This window comes from Lygodium microphyllum, chromosome 30 (genome assembly GCF_053477565.2).
Source record: "Lygodium microphyllum isolate KBCC chromosome 30, Lygodium_microphyllum_v1.1.10, whole genome shotgun sequence".
Classification (NCBI taxonomy): Eukaryota; Viridiplantae; Streptophyta; class Polypodiopsida; order Schizaeales; family Lygodiaceae; genus Lygodium; species Lygodium microphyllum.
Window position 1 is genome coordinate 75,697,159 of NC_141164.1, and position 15,840 is coordinate 75,712,998.

The following is a 15,840-nucleotide window of genomic DNA, read 5'->3' on the forward strand; positions in this document are numbered from 1 at the left end:
CTTTCTTCAGTCGGGCTACCTTTTTTCCACCTTTGCCCTGTGTTTTTTCCACTTCTTTTTGCTTTCTTTGTGTTGGGGTTAACATTACCCCCCTCCTAGACGAGTGCCAGTTCCATGGCACTCACCGTCGTAGGTAGCAGGCTGTAGCATGCACCGAAGACGTGGGTGACAAGGACGCCTGTGGTTTCCATGGAGGAGTGTTGGTGGTGGTGTGGCAGAAGGTCCTGGGGGCCTGTTGGTGGCCAAGGTGGCCGGTGGAAGGTTGTTGGAGTTGGTGGTAGGGCTATGCTATGTTGGGGATTGCATTGATGGCCAGCACAAGTGTTGGTTTGTTGGGGATTCTGCACATGACGATTCTTTGTGGGCTTGTTGGATGGTAAGGGACAAGTATCACAGTTGAGTGTTGATGAAGAGCAAACAACACCTTATACCTGCAATTGGAAAACCTCACCTGTGATCTCTCCTTAAGGGGTAGTGCTAGGCTTCTCATCGTGCACAAGACATATTTTGATTAGTTTGGGAGACAGGTCGAACTTGAAGCAAGCCTAGAGTATTATCTTGCACTTGAGGACCCAAACTGTGGATATACTTCGGTGCAAATATTATGTGAGTGCTCGTGCATACTTAGATATTACATAGTTAGAAGGCCGTGGGCTAGTTTCTCATAACAATTCGTGGAGGAAGCAAAGTTTTCCATGTGGAGGAGTACGCATGAAGGCATATGAGACATCCTTTGCATTGTGACTGCATGATGTAGCATAATGGAATACAAGGACACCGCACTTTCGCTGGAAACTATTGGACTTGCTTGATGAGTACGGTGTACTTTTCATGGCCAATCGTGCGGTGCTTATTACCACTGATTGCAATGGTACTAAGGCAAAGTGCAAAAGAAAATTGTGCAAGTGGGTCAGGGTGACAGGTCTAACCCTAGGCGAGACAAGCTCCCCAGGTATGTCCTGCCCTTGATGTGCCCTGAACAATTGTGGGTGATTGTAGGGGGCTAGGGGACTAGGGACAAAGCTGGTCGACCAAAGTCACCAGACGTACCTAATTTGAGGACCCCTAGGTGCTGTGTTGTGATCGTGGGTGCTTCTTATTTTTCCATTCATTTCTTTTCCTTTTCTTTTCCTTTCTTTTAGTTTCCTTTTCTTTTTCTTTTTCTTTTTCTTTCTTTCTCTTTTTTTTTTTTTTTTGCCTGAGTACAACCATTACAATATGTTGGGGCTATCAGCCTTTCAATGGGTTGGAAAATGTCAAGCTTCAAAGGCTCCGAAAATGAGTAGTACAATGATGATGGTGCCCTAGCCTCACTGTTAGAGAAGCATTTGGTGAAAGGGGGAGATACACTTGAGATATTGCAACCCTCCTTGCGGCACATGCGATGCTGGTACAATTGAGGTAACGACTGCCGTGAGCCAACTATAGAGCTTGACCCAGAAAGGGGGCGTGGCCCAGGAATGTTTTGTGGGCCATGCAATGTGGGTGATTGGCAAGGGTGCTTTCGGCAGCGTGGCTTTGCCGCGGCTCGCTGTGGGGTTGTGGGTGTTGCGGTGATTGGGCATTGAGCATTTTCGCACAGGGACCTGTATTATCCTGCATCCACTTGTCGCTTCATGAGAGCATATGCATTGTGTATGCCGCAACCATGATAAACCAGTGTAATGCAAGGAGACATCACTTATTTGAATTCTATAGTGTTGACTAGACTTCTCACCTGCGCTTGATTAGCTTTTTCTTTTGCTAAAGGCATAGCATATATTAAACGCAGATATGATAAGTTCATACAAGTCAGGAACATGTCAACACTTAACAAGTCGGGAACACTCAACCATTTAAAAACAAAAAGTCCTTGCCAGTTATCCTTTGATAAGCCCCTTATGCATTATGGGCTACTCGATTTGTACGAGGCGGGGCGAGTCTGGATGGCCAGGTGATTGGGGCTCTCCTGGTGTGGGACTCCCGTGGGGGTGAGCAGGGAACATGTCGGCCGGGACATGAATGGTGTAATCCCGGCCCGCTACCGTCTCCAGAATATCTTTGAATAACTCATTAAATTCTTCTCTTTCCCGAGCTGCCCTTTCTGCCTTTGAGCATCTCGGGCCCGAGCTGGAGCTGGGAGTGCGCACCACTAGTGCTGCCACATGTTGCGTGTTTCGAGTCTCGACTTTCTTGACTCGAGAATTCTTTGGCCTTTGCCCTGGGCAATGTCGCTTAGGGCCCAGCTTCTTGGCATACCTCTTGATGGTGGGCACATAGCGCTCTGGTGGAGGGGCGCATGCCACATGCTCCCGCCTTCTGTGAAGAGCGTCCTTGCAAGCTAGCTGCCCTTGGTTCTCCATGCTTTCCTTGCAAGGGGACCTGTAAGATGCGAATCAAGGATTAGGATTTGTTACATGATAAGACCATTCATATGTAAGGGATTATAGAGCGGGTTATCAAGCGCATAGGACGAGGAGGGGAGGGGTAGGGCATGCAATGCTTGTTGTAGGGGGATGGCCCCCATGATGATGTTCATTTTGCCTCCAGTCATTAGTAGATATTGGCTTATGCTAAGTTGTGTGGATTGATTGTCATGGAGTGGGACAGGGCACATCCTCGAAAGGATAGACCAAAAGGGGAAGAAGGTGTAAAGAAAGAGACTCCACCCTGTCTACACCATCAGAGTTGTTGGTCAAGGCTTCCTCTGGAGGTAATGTGGGTTGCATGCCCTTCACTTGGAGGTGGGGCTGGTCACACGGCTTTCAAAAGTGTGATGAGAGGAGGACCTGAAGAGCTTAGCCTGTCCAACCCGACTCTTCTCTCTGCGCTTGACTATCATTGCTTGTGTGTTGATATTATTTATACATGGTGACACAAAAATCAGTGTTTATTTATATACATATCTATGAATCCATGTCACATCACGAGGATAAGAACCAAGTGTAGAACTCGGGGTTGTACCAGAGCGTGGCACACGCATCTAGTATTCGTGGCAGCTGGCTTAATACTGATAGATATTTTGCCACATCGAGTAGCATGGAACCTTGACCGAGTCTACTGGCAATATGTAACTCCTCCTCGGTGAGAACCTTATCAATCAAAGGGCCCTGTAGCCTAGTACCAGCCAAGTCCGCACCCCGAATGTCAGTGAGCACTCAAAGGGAAGTTGGTGCCACGTAGGTTGGGTCTCTTTGAGACTGCCATTTGGCCAATCGCTCTTCTGAGACTGTCATGATCTGATCCCCTAGTTCGGCCATTACAACGCGGCTTTCACACCAACGCTGCTCAAATTGACTCTGGCCTGCTGATAGTCGCTTAAGTAGCTCTATGTCTACGAGATTCAGTCGGCAAAGCACTTCATTGAATGTGACAGTTAAGCGCAATTCGTCAGCCTCCTCGTCGGGGATGAGTCTCATATGTTCATGCAGGAGCCTATCGTAGTGCCCGTTAAGATGTTCTTGTTCTTCCCATGATAGAGGAAAGGTCAAGTAATCTCCAAGCTGCTCCTTGGGGATCGTGCCCACGTCCGCAAGGACGTAGACACGCGCGACCACCTTGAGCTTAGCCTCCAACTCAGTTAAGCATTCTACGACACTTCTATGTTCAACGAGGGCTTGCTCGGTTGCTATCTCATGCAAAGTTCTAAGAGTTTCCTTAGGCTTTAGCATGGCTGGGGGCTCAGGCCTAGATGAGCAAGATTGGTCCACACTAGGTTTTCTTATGCTCGTGGGGTTCTCACGTTTCTCCTGAGGTTTTGCTGTTGTTTCGTCATGGTTCTTCTCAGATGTAACTAGTATAGATTTGTCACCTTGTTGTGATAGCGTTGTATCCACTCTTGATTGATCAATGTGAGTTCTATTGTCAGTGGATAGAGTGTTGCAAGCAACTATTGCTGGCAATGGTTGCTTTGGTTTCTCAGAACACACGGATGTGTCTGAGGTTTCACCGCTATTAGGAGAGACATCAATGGGTTCATTGGTGGATGGACTTGATGCTTTATTTCCCAGCTCTCCCTTGCTCTTGATCTCAATGCTCTTAGGGTCCACAACCACTTGCATCTGCTGTTGTTTTCTCTGCTTTCTCCTCTTTTTCTTGGTCAATGAAGGTGCCTCTCTCAACAACTCAGGACCCTGGGCTATATCAACCGTTGATGTGTTTGGTCGGGCCTCAGCATTTCCCTTCTCTAGTGTGTCCCTATGGGACATAGCCATGGTTTGCTGAATAGCCTTACCCGGTTGTGAGGCCATAACTGCCACTCTTTTCGAAGAGTCTAGCTTTTCAACCAACTCCCTTGTGTTTGACTCCTCCGTCCTAGGCTTTAGGCACCTTGAAGGTGCTGGAGTTGTCGAGGGATTTGGTTGCGATACCTCCTCCACAAGTAAACTACCAAGGACACATTCCACAAGGGGCATTGTCACAGCCAAGGGTTGTGACTGCTATGGTCCCTGATTGGAAGTAGTAGCAGCTAGTTTAGTGGGCTGGCTACCCTTGGTGGATTGCGGTGTCAAGTCCCTAGGGCGATCAGAAGTGGTTGTGTCTTTTGTTGGCCTTTGAGCACTCATCTGTGTAGATCGAGCACGAGTTGATCTGGTCACATTAGGTGGCTATCCTTGGGTCGAGAGCTACAGATGGCATCATGTCCCACCTCTTTGACGGTTGGAAGCTTAGATGGAGATAGAGATTGGAATTGAGCAGTCGCCCTTGACAACTACTGTGGTGCTTCCTGTGTCCATTTGGGAGAAGAGTGGGTAGGAGATCTAGGACTCTTAGGTGGACGTGGCACTAGCTGAATGATTTTCTCCAGGCTATTAGATGATTGTGCCATTTGCTTTGTTGAGCGATCAGCCTTACCTTGAGCAATGTTGTGCCCATGATGTTTGTTCTCCCCTTGGGAAATCAAAGGCTCATTGGGCACTAATGGCTTTTGTGCATGCTCAATGGTTACATATGACATCTGCTTATTAAGCATGCTAGGTTGAGGCTCTTTCTTTCGAACACTCATGTCTGGTTTCTTGCCTCGAGACCTAGAGTTTCTCTTAGATTTCCTCCTGTGCTTCGTTGCTTTTGATGCACTCTGGCCTTTAGTCGACCAGGGAGGTTTAGCAAGGGGTTTTGGCACCCAAATCCATCGATTGCGTGCATAATACCCTTGAGCCCGAAGCAACGCCTTGGATATCCATCGTGGCATTGTGTTGGCTCTCCACCGATGCCTCCGTCTATAAGGCTTGGACTTCTTTCGTGGTCTTCTACGATATCTGTAAGTCCCAACTCCATCCTTGGCCTTGTCTCCTGAACTTTTTGTTTCAAGAATGGCCCCATTCACTGGTTCTCTCCGTTCAACCTGCGCTTGTATCAACTCTTTCAACAACTCCTTGCTCTCATTACTAGGCTTGCTTGGTATGTCAGAATGCTCCTTTCCCTCTCCTTGAGGTTTGGTGAGGTCACCCTTGCTAAACGTTGTGATTATCCTCACACCTAGTAGTGTTAGGTGTATCCTCTGTGCTATATAGTCGGCTTCACACTTCGTTGCCTTTTTGAAGGGCCTTCCTAGGAGGATTTCCTTTCCACAATTCTCGCTATTTGGAGGGACATAGAACAGGACTGGCAAGCTTTCTGTTTCAATAATTACAAGGATTCTGCACTTCCCTAGAAGTGCTTGTGGGTGTTCCCCATAAGGGTTAAGAGTTGCATCAGTCGATTTGAGCTCTGGTTGACCTAGTAGAGTCCATGCTTCATAAGTCACGATATTGAAATCTGCTCCTTCATCAATGAGAGCATCAACACTATGCTCTCTTTCTGCGGTGAGTTTGACCCTAAGATAAGCAGGTGGTACTATGTCTTCATCTTCCGGGTCCTGGCTTGTAAATTTAAGCCTTCTGACAGATGACCTTGAGTTCTCGACTGCACGACCAGATGTGGATTCTCCACTGCTGTCTTGGATCGTCACTGCAGTGCTATTCAAGGTACATCTCTCGTCAAGAGTGTCATGTCTGGTCATCTTCGCATTTGTAGCTTGCTGAAGTTGCATTTTGCTCTGACTAGACACGATTTGAACACAATGTCTTTGTGTTCTAGTGATGTGGCCTTTTTGCCCTTGATGGCTAGATTGGCCCGTTGAGGTTCTAGGGTCTCTGTTTGTCTCTGTTCGGGTATGGGCTTTTGGCTGCTCTTTTGCACGTGAGAATCCATGCTCGTGTAGAGCCATTACTTCACTAGGGTCCAATTTGGGAGGCCTGTCACGGCGTGCGTTTTCTCTCCAACCTACTCGGGGGAGGTGCGGAGGGGGCAGAACCCCCTCTGCGGGGGTCCGGGGGGGCAGTCCCCCCTAGTCCGCAGGGCCGTTACGGTAGACGCCATATGTAATTTAGAGGACCATTTATAGCCAAATTTTGAACTAAGTGCTCTAAATTTTAGCTCAGTGATGGATCTGTGATGTGCCTTTAGCTTTAAGTAGCCTTTGGGGTCAATCTCGGGGTTTAGATGTATCAGAATTTATGTTCTAAACACGTGTCCAATTTTGACAGTTTTTTGGTCCGATTCTCAGATGTCCGATTTTCAGGAGTCCAATTATCAGAATCGAACGTCTGATTTGGGTGGGTCCGATCGGACCAGTGGTCCGATTTTGGTCACGTCCGATTCTTGGAGTCGGATCAAAAAGTGGTCCGATTTTCAAGTGGTCCGATTCTGGGAATCGAATCGGACAGGGTGGTTTGATTATGGACTCGTCCGAGTGTCCGAGTCGGACTGATTGGTCCGAGCGTCCGATTCTCAAAATCGGACGGGTTGCTCCGAGTGCCACGTGGCACGTCCGATCGAGCTGGTCCGATTTTGGGAATCGGACGGTCCGGGAATCGGACGGTCTGGGAATCGGACGGTCCGGGAATCGGACCACAACGAGTTGGTCCGAGTGCGTTGGCGACGGGCGTGATTCCTGCGCGTTTGTCCCCTCCTCACAGTCTGGTGCACACAATCACCACAGACTTTCTAGATTTGATCAGGGCACTTGTTGGAAAATACCAACTCACCTGGAGCAGCACGAATCACCGGCACTTAGAAATCGGGGCAGCGCTTCCTCGCCCTGTGAACCAAAAGTTCTCTCTCTCTCTCTCTCTCTCTCACACAAGGCAAACCCAGGAAATGAGGTCTGTCCTGGCCTCCCATGCCTCTTAAGGTCCTTTTTGAGCACTATAGAACCTCACAGCTAGTTCCCTGTCCCTGTCTCACCCAGAACTTGATCTGGTCCCCTGTTTCCTTGTTTTAGCCTGTTATACAGCAACAGAAAACCCTACTGTTTGCCTATTTTTTTCTTCTTTTTCTTTGTTTTTTCCTACCCTAAATGCATCCAATTCACAAAATAAATACCTATACTACTCCATTCCACAACATAAATCTCAAAAAGCAACAAACCTACTTGCCAAGGAGATCGAATACCATCTTCAACCCCCTCGCTTCCTACCTATCTACCTCAAGCACCGGTTCGGGGGAAACCCCTTACTTTGATGCTCGATTCGAAGCACGCAAGTGCTCAAGGCTTGAATCCGTGGTCCCGGCAACGGAACCAAAATGTGGGGGCTTTCACTCAACCGCCAAGACCCACGGACCACTTATTGTTTCAAGCGTTCCAAGCCGAGCACTAATGGCTACCTCTCACATAGCCGACGCGCCATCCATATCTACGGGTGTAGTGAGCTTACCTTGATGCCGTTCGAGTTACCTCCTCTCCCGCGCACTCCGGTAACTCCACGATCCAAGTGCAAGCTTCAAGCAAACTCCATCCTCAAGCTCCACGCTCCAAGCTCCATTGCCGCGAGCAAGACAAGAGAAGAGAAGATAAGAGAAGAAGAGAGGAGACGATGGAGAGCTTCTCCTCCTCGGTCCCTCACCCTCACACACTCACTCCTTCACACTCTCACACTCCCTCTCTCAAGCACAAGCTCAAGCAAGCAAGAACAAGAAGAAGAAGAAGAAGAAGAGGAGAGCTACTTTTGGCCACACACAAGAATGAGCTTCTCAAACCCTAAATCCCTTTTGGGCGGTCATCCCCTTTTTCCCTTTTTACATGGCCGTAGGCCCTTTTTCCCATTGTCCTTCTATCTTCCTAGCTTCCTTTGCACCGCCCGTCTACCTTTACAAATTGCACGGGTGAGAGCCCGGCGCTCTTTTACAAGATTTCAGGGTGCGCCTTTTTATTTTAAGATGCGTCTTTTCCCTTTTGCCTTTGCCTTGGACTTTTAAGGTTGCCCTTGCTCTTTTGGCCTTTTCTCCTTTTCTTTCTTCAGTCGGGCTACCTTTTTTCCGCCTTTGCCCTGCGTCTTTTCCACTTCTTTTTGCTTTCTTCGTGTTGGGGTTAACAACGACCCCACATATGTCGTGCCAACCTCGTATCGAGTGTTAACCACTCTTCGGGGCCGCCCCATGGAAGAACACATCAAAGGACACCCCTACCTCGACTGCTTGTTGACTAAGGAAGAGTTACACATTGCTAGTCATGTCAACTCTGGTGACTTCCTAACAGATGTTCTCACATACATCACGCAAGTGGGGATTCAACCCTTTGATCTGGATCGCGAAGCTCACTTAGTGTACAACCCCCAGTTCTATGATTGGCTCCTTCACAAGTAACTCCTACGCCACCATGCCAAACTCCCTTGCCCTTCTGACCCTAAATCCTAGGAAGGATTCTTCTCAAGTTAGAAGGGGAGCGGGTGAGTGTGGTGAATCAAATCAGGCCAACCAAATCAAAATTAGTGAAACACATAAACATATATTATGAAAAATGGAAAAAAAGTCAAAGGCTGAAAAGGAAAATCTACAGTGGTTCTTAATGAATTCATTCAAAAAGCATAGAGTTTCTCTTTTCAGTAATCAGCAAATTACTATGTGGAAAGCACTAATGAAAATTTTGGTTTATGATAGGAATGAAAAATGTCACAACAAGACCGTGCCCACCAACTTCCATTCACGAAAGAGGAGAGAGCGCAGTACAGCATCACCCTGGATAGCCACGCCTACAACCAATTAAAATTCCCAACTATTCATAATATAGAAGGATTAGTAACCAAGGAAGAGGCAGCCACGAGAGTCGTTGAAAGCTGCAACTTCAACAACTACTTGGAAAGATTCGCACAAGAACCCGACCACACAAGCTGTGTGGAATTTCTCCGGTCTTACGACCCCGACAACGAATGTGACACCGTCACAATAGGAAGGGGACAGAATGCCAAGCAAGTATTGGTTCGCTTAACCCCCACCTTGGTGGAAAAGGCGTTGGGACTAGAACCAAAAATGGAAAAGAAGTAGAAGAGAGATGTGTACGCCATGTTGGGGATGAGAAAGGAGGACGTGCTGAAATGACGGCATCAGCATCCAAGATATCCCCGATGCAGAAACTAGACTGCATGCAAAACTGATACATGCGCTCTTTTCCAGCCAGTGCTAAAATGCATTGATGCACCGAATCAGTGTGCCGATACTAGAGAATGTGGCGGCTCATACCCTGCATGAAGTCGATTGGAACGGCTATGTGCACAAAACCATCGACCAGGCAGCTAAAGCACTAGCTTTAGGGAGCATGCCCGCAGGAGGAGAATCCCCAGTGTCTAAGGCCAAAGAAAGAAAGAAGGCCTCCTCCAAAGCCTTGTTCATCGCCTATGGGAGCATCTTAATAGTGCTCATCCAGGAGGCCGTGAAAGAGATGCAGGATGCAGAAGAGGGGGAAGGGGAAACGCGTGACAAGTCATCCCCTCATCAACACCAAGAGAGGTCCAGTGACAGGACTGAGATCGAGGAAGAAGGGGAAGAACAGAAAAGCAAAAAGCAAGTCAAGGAAACCAAGAAGAAGGCAGCATAGAAGAAAAAGAAACCGGATGAAGGCCACAGGAAGGAGAAGGAAGACTTGGAAAAAGTAAAAAGACAATCTCTCAGGGAGGCCAAGGAGAGAGAAAGGAAGAGGAAGTAGGAAGAGGAAGAAACAACAGAGCAAGTCATGCGGGCTAAAAAGGCGTCAAAGCAAGAGGCTGAAAGGAGAAGAAGAGAAGAGCGGAAAGAAAAAGAGAAACTAGAGAAAGAATACAAAAAGGCCGAAAAGGAAAGAAAAAGAAGAGTTGCGGAGGAGGAAGAGGAGTTAAGAAGAAAGGAAGAGGAGGACTTGGCCGAGGCCACATGCCGGTCCATTGAGCAGTAATGCAGGGTGGATAATCCAGAAGCCTAGAACCAGCTGAGGGAAGAAGGGCCTAGCTCCAGCACGCAGGCACCAGAAGTCATGCCGCCTGCAATCCTGGAAGGAAAAGGCAAAGCACCCCTCCATCCTATCCCCACCCTCATGGCACCCTCCACTGAACCCACTATGCTCACCCCTAGCATCCCCACCAGCTTGGAAGTTTCCAACCTAGTGGCTTGGATGCAATACTTCATCAATAAAGAAATGGCCCAACGGAAGAGCACGGAAATGATGACCATGGGGCCAAAAAAGGCCAGTTGTTGCAGATGCAGAATCGAGGCAGGACTAGAAGCGTCCGCGTGTGGAGGCCTCAACCACCCCCGCCCACGCAACAATGACGCCACCAGCCAGTTACGACAAATACATCGCCGAGCTACTCTCCCAACTGGAGAGGGCGACGGAGAAAAAAAGAATGGCAGGCTGAGTTGGTGGCAGAGTGATGGGACCTAAAACGGGCTGGCACTGGCTCATGCACTAGCCGGACCTCTATCATGTGCTCAATAACCCCACGGCCTCACGGCCAGGAGCTTTGATGACACATACATCATACATTGCCTTCCTAAACATCTTGCGTTTGTATCACGTATCGTAGTCCAACTCTAACCCAATTAACACTCCTCAAAGGGAATCCCAACACATTGCCAAATAGCACGAAGCACAAACATAGGAGGTCCTCCCACGGCTGACTGCCGCTACCTCACTGCGACTCTCCTACACCTTGGGCATTGGCCCCTTGAAGCATCGCTAAACATATATAATACTTCGCACATAGTTCTCTCAAGGTACCAATTATTTCGTATCCAGGAATGTACCATTTTCCTCACTTTCTTTTCCCTAGGACCCACGTCTACCTACAGCTTGGACAACCTTACTCACTCAACGTTGGTCACGATCTAGAGAATACAAGTGCTATGCATCCAGGACGTATTGTGTGATACCTTTTATCATTTTATGCTTCATGCAAATTGTGAATGTCTATGTGCTCAAACAAAGAAAAAATCAGCATTGTGCTTAGTGCAAAAGCATTCTTTCAATGAATTTCTCTGACGTGTAATTGCTACGTTGTACGAACCTAGCACCGAGGAGACCTCGTGCTACTAGATCCTTATTTTAAATTAACGATCAATCTATATGATATGCATAGATGAAAAAAATCAGCCTTTTCTTTCTCTCAGCACTTAAACACCACTCTCATTCTCTCTACCCCCTCGCCGTTTAGATTGTGCACGATGCATAGGTTTAGGGTAATATTTTTCCATGTTTTTTATTGTATGAAAAGCAATAAAAACTCACTAAAACATAAAGGTAGGGCTGAACTGAGGCTAAACCTCATACTTCAGACCCCCCATACATACACAAACATGAATCTTATTTTTTAGTATTTTTCGCACACTCAAAACCTATTTTTTCCTTATTTTTACCCATTTTCCCTATTTTCTTTGATTTTTCACAATATTAAATAACTAAAAATACAAAATGAGTTGTGGACTGTGGCCCTTAGGTTCATTTGCAGCAAAAACACAAATTTAGTTGGTGTTTCTTATTATATTTTTCATTTATATATCAAAAACACCCAATTTTCCCCTATTTCGCGTGTTTTATGGATTTTACACCATTAATTTCAGTCACAACACTTATGATTTTCTGATTTTCTGAGCATAAACTAATCAAATTCATAGCAAACAACATTATGATGCATAATCATCCCATGGGAACAAATATTCATGAAGCAAATTGCATAAAACATCAATTTCCTTTGTAAAAAATGAAATTACCGTTCTTTGCGGGTTGCGGGTTTTTATTTGCCATGTCTCGGGACTGATTTCCAGCAGCCATTAATGTCCATGACAGTCCAGAATCAACAATCTACCCTCCTCTTGAACCACGGAGCAATCTAGTCTCGGTTGGACAAGCATCCGTCATCCATTCTTCTTCTTCTTCTTCACCACATGAATCTGCCCTTAGAAGAGAGAGAGGGAGGAAAGAGAAATACTAGATTTCCATCTCTACATTCAGGCCACCATTGGAGGAGCGAAGCATGGTGATAAGACCAGCAGGCAGAGGGGATTGAAGCCCCATAATCGATTGGTATGGTTGTTCACAGGCAGCATGCTTGATCTCCCATCTTCTTGGCGCAAATTTCGGCACCCTCTGATGGCGCCCTCCTTCACATTTTTTCTCCTCCAAAACATGCCACGATTTGTTGTGGCATACAATGCCCCAAGGCCCCCCCCAAAGGTCACTTACATTTGGCCACTCTAATGTCTACCTTTTCGTATCTTGCCCGGTTTCTTGGCTCCTTCCCCGTCCGGACTCCGAATTGAGCTCTGAAAAATCCTAGGCATCCGGCTCGACATCCCGCATTGGTGGGTAACTCTTGTCAACCCGCACGACAGTCTGAAAATTTATGAAAAATCAACAAGTGTCGCTCGGGCGCCTTTAAAGCACTTGACGCTTAAAATCGTCCTAGATCAAGCTGCCACCTTCGACGTTGAATATTTTTCCCTTGATATTCATAATTTTTAGCTATTTTTAAGCACTTCTCGGCATCAAAATTCCGCTCTCATTGGCGATTACGGGATAGGGTGACTCAGCCCGTCGAATCCCATAATAGATCTGCACAAAACAACCAAAGGAAGCATCAAGCTGATACAAAGTAGATATATACTAGACACAGCACAGTGCTCACCCTACCCCCTGACAAAACCAAGGCATGACATCCACAAGGAGTAGGCCTAGCATAATCTGATAAAAGATCCAAAGCTAGTCACTAACCAACTGCTCCAACACGACCAAACTAAAAAGAATTGTCAAAGAGGTTGCCCTAAGTGGTGGCCTGAACTACCTACCTAACTAAGGACAACACAACTAGGAGCTCCTATTAGACGAGGACTCCTATAGCCTGATCAAGAAGTATTTTTGTTTACCACATTTCTTCTTTTAGGTTTTTATTTTTCCATACTCGGGCATGTAAAAAGGAGGGAGCTGAGCATAGTGACCCAAGGAGAACAAGGCATCGGCCTCAGGTCCTGTCTCGGTACCCAAGAACCTACCAAGCCCTCGCAAGGCGACACTTAATCCTTTTTTAATGCTCACTTTTATTTTCGCTCCAACCTTCCTTAATTTCTTCTTTTCTAGCAAGATGCCACCCCTAGGAAGACAAGGCATCGGCACTCGTTCCCAGGAACCTACCAGGCCCTCGCAAGGCGATGATCAACTGCTTATAAATTTTCCTTTCTTTTCTTTTCTATTTTGACAAGGGTTAGAACCCCTTTTTACACACCTTTGTATATATTTATTGCCTTTAAGATATTCGGGGTTTCTTTCCTCGTATCATCTTTATTTTTCTTTTGGCAGGCTTCTCTAACGGCCTCACAACTAACAAGAACTCCTAAAACAACTGCCTAGCAGGCTAGCAGAACAGGGTGACTAGAACTCCCTTCTAAAGCAGGTCTTTCAATGCCTGGCAATGTCTTTACAGGAGGCAATGACTACTCAGACCTCCCTCAAACATACTTACCCTAAATCTCGGGACTTCATGCATTGGACGCCGGTCCCCAACAAGAAACGAAAAACCCCTTCACAAGTACACAAACACATATAACATAAAAACCACAGTACTCATAAAGGAAATGTATCACTTGGATAGGGCCACAAGAAGCTTCTGCTCAACAAAAGGCTTCTTTCAAGCTCTTCTTCAAACCTGTCTAGCACAGAACTCAAACAAAAAACCATGAACCGTACCTGCACTAAACAGACAATGGGCCCTCTTGACCTAATGAAATAAAGAACTTCACTACCAAACTTAATCGGCCCTGTTGGCCTAACGAAATAAAACAGAGTAGCACCTACACATGCTTCCCTGGAATAGCACAGATATACAATGGCTCCCTCCCAAGGAGGAAAAACAAGCTCATAGCCCTAAACTAAATGCATAAGGTTATGACCAATCCCTCCTGCATATATAGAAAGAGGTGTACGCATTACATGTTGTCGAATTAACCTATGGGTCCAGGATAATAACGGTAAATTGGTCTCAGCTACTCTTTGCATCACCCATAGCAACCATCGTCTGCCATATATTGCATGCTCTGATAACAGACCCCACAAACGATCGGGTCCTGTTTCATCATTGATCACAATATCCAAACTAGGACCACAATTAAAGAAGAGGTCTTCCTCATAAGCAAGATTTGCTAATGAATCCGCAAACCGATTCCAGTAACGTGGAATCAGCTGAAAAGACACTCTCTCAAACTCCTCAAGTAGGGTCATAGCACTCCGATGATACATACAAAGAATGGGATTCCGCACTGTGTATGTCCCATCTAACTGATTCAAGATCAACTGGGAATCCCCTTTTACTAAGAACCGACGAATACCACCTTGTTTGGCAATATGCAGTCCCATAATCAAGGCTTTATACTCCACCATATTGTTAGGGAATCCTACCCCGAGATAAGTAGCTAACTTCATCGTAACTCTTCGTCAAGGATCTCGGATTACTACTCCAACACTCCCTTTTTTATTAGGGCCCCTGGACGCTCCATCAAAATATAATGTATACGTCCACAATGGGTTTACACAACTGGCCATCACGAACTCCTCTATTCATAATTATGGTAATCAAAGTTTAGCATGTTGAGAGGATGAACTGACGGCTCCATCCCACCTTCTTTATTAAACTCCACAGGGATACTCGTCAACAGTCGTAAGCAGTGATGGCAAAAGACTTTGATCTCCCACACAAAGGTTCCGTCTTCTTACTCAATCACTTTGTATCCTTTGCTCCACCAGATAATTTTCCCCTGATGGTATCTCTGCTCCAGATATGGGTGCTCCAAATAAGGGATTAACCGACCCATCAACCAACTTTAAGCTCTTTTCCGTAGGTCTCAGATCATCCCCAGCATGGACCTGCAATGCATTTTCTTTGTATTAGCATACTTAGAAATAATAAGGTTTAATCTTATTAAGATTAACCTTATTTTTAAACTCTACTCCCTGTAAATCAGCTAATAGGGCTATAGACCTATTCTTCCCTAACCTAACAATCTTGTAGGGGCCATCCCATTTAGGTTCCAGTTTCCCTGGAAACAGCTCCCTACGCGCATCGTAATATAGGACTAATTGCCCTTTTTTAAAGGTATATTTCTTCACTCTAAGGTCATGCAATTGCTTCATTTGATGTTTGGCTACCTCCTGGTGTACCAATCTCTGCAACTTCAGCTCATCCAGGTGGGCTATAGTCGTGAAACATTCAAAAAGGGAATCCTTATCTCCCAAAGAATGGTTAATTGCAAACCATATGGTCGGCAATTTGATTTCAAGGGTAACACACACTCTTCCCCATAAACCAATTTGAATGGAGTATGGACGGTAGCTCGCTTGAACGTGGTATTATACGCCCATACTGCCACATACAACTTCTTGTCCCAGTCTCGTTTCTTCTCAAAGACTATCTTAGACAAGATACCCATAAGCTGTTTATTAGTACTTTCAACTTGCCCATTTGCTTGCGGATTATAAGGAGTCGTTTTGTTGTGCCTGATTTGCCAAGCCTCAGTTGATCACCTTATTTAGAAAATGGGTTCCACGGTCTGACACTAATTCTCTCGGTGGACCAAAGCAGCAGATAA